Source organism: Malurus melanocephalus, unplaced genomic scaffold (assembly GCF_030028575.1).
Source record: "Malurus melanocephalus ecotype Western Australia unplaced genomic scaffold, MMel_1.1 scaffold_197, whole genome shotgun sequence".
Lineage (NCBI taxonomy): Eukaryota > Metazoa > Chordata > Aves > Passeriformes > Maluridae > Malurus > Malurus melanocephalus.
The window spans coordinates 308,189-309,560 of record NW_026623429.1 but is presented as its reverse complement, the minus strand read 5'-3'; the positions used below and the strand labels follow the sequence as shown (position 1 = coordinate 309,560).

The 1,372-nt window shown below is 46.6% G+C and overlaps 1 protein-coding gene and 1 long non-coding RNA gene across 2 annotated transcripts in view; one reads left to right on the top strand and one right to left on the bottom strand.

The window, feature by feature from the left end:
- The window catches only part of LOC130577819 (uncharacterized), a 3,821-nt gene extending 2,721 nt beyond the window's left edge, over window positions 1–1,100 (top strand). Inside the window, exon 2 of the long non-coding RNA XR_008965809.1 lies at window positions 222–1,100. This is a non-coding gene — a long non-coding RNA (uncharacterized LOC130577819). The remainder of the gene's footprint in view (window positions 1–221) is intronic.
- LOC130577840 (potassium voltage-gated channel subfamily KQT member 1-like) overlaps window positions 1–1,372 on the bottom strand; it is a 279,642-nt gene that overhangs the window by 5,912 nt on the left and 272,358 nt on the right. The window lies entirely within an intron of this gene.

The following is a 1,372-nucleotide window of genomic DNA, read 5'->3' as shown; positions in this document are numbered from 1 at the left end:
TGTGCCATTTTCACAGCAATCTGTGCCATTTTCACAATAATCTGTGCCATTTTCACAGCAATCTGTACCATTTTCACAGCAATCTGTACCATTTTCACAGCAATCCGTGCCATTTTCACAGCAATCTGTGCCATTTTCACAGCAATGTGTGCCATTTTCACAGCAATCTGTGCCATTTTCAGTGTCGCAGCTCTGTCACTCGGTGTTTCTTCTCCTTCCAGATGTTGAACTGACTGGATCAGATCCTGTAAAACCCATGTTGAGCTCAGCACGCACATCTGGCCTCGCAGCTTCTCCCTGCCTGCAGTTACACCCAATTATTCACACTAATTGCCCATTGTACTTGTTGTAGCCCCGGTTGTTTATTTTAGGAATTGCTTTATTTTTTAGCGTGTGGATTTATTGCTGCCCAGGGACTGCCCGTTCCAGGAAGGGAAATCTTTTCTCCAGGGCACTGCATGCAAAGCTGCCTCCCTCTTGCCTTTCTTGTCCTGTTGAAGATGCTCACTTGAAGCACGTGAAGAGACTTCTGAGCTCACAGATATTTGAGTGTTTCTCTGGAGTGGAGCCAGAATGGGCAGCAGTTTGCAGGGTTGTACCTTTAGGGTAAACTGCGGGAGTGTCCTAAATACTCATCCACAGTTACACCCAGAAATGTGCCCACACCAGAATTTTTCAGTCTCTGAGGGGTAACAGTTGTCATCTGTCATGACATCTTTCTTGGAAGTGCTTTGGCATTCCCATCAGCAGAGAGCTGGCTSGTGTCTCTTGGACAGCACCAGGAGGGTTTGGATGCACGGGATCCCATTAACTGGTGGGGTTTGGGGTGAGATTTGGAACTGGCCTCAGTCCTACAAGGAAGCAGTGGGGTAAAAAGCAGCAGAAATACACAAATCACCCAACTGTCCTCAGCTCATCATGAATTCACAAAAACACCGACTGTCCTCAGCTCCTGAACACCCCAGAAACACCAAACCACCTGATTGTCCTCAGTTCTTCATGAATTCACAGAAACACATGAACCAGCCAACTGTCCTCAACTTCTGAACACCCCAGAAGCACCAAACCACCCAACTGTCCTCAATTCTTCATGAATTCACTGAGACACCAAACCATTTGAATGTCCTCAGTTCTTCATGAATTCACAGAAACACATGAACCAGCCAACTGTACTCAACTCCTGAACATCCCAGAAACACCAAACCACCCAACTGTCCTAAGCTCTTCATGAAATCACAAAAACTGTCCTCAGTTCCTGAACACCCCAGAAACACCAAACCACCCGACTGTCCTCAGCTCCTCATGAATTCACAAAAACACTGAACCACCCGACTGTCCTCAGTTCTTCATGCATTCACAAAAACACCGACTG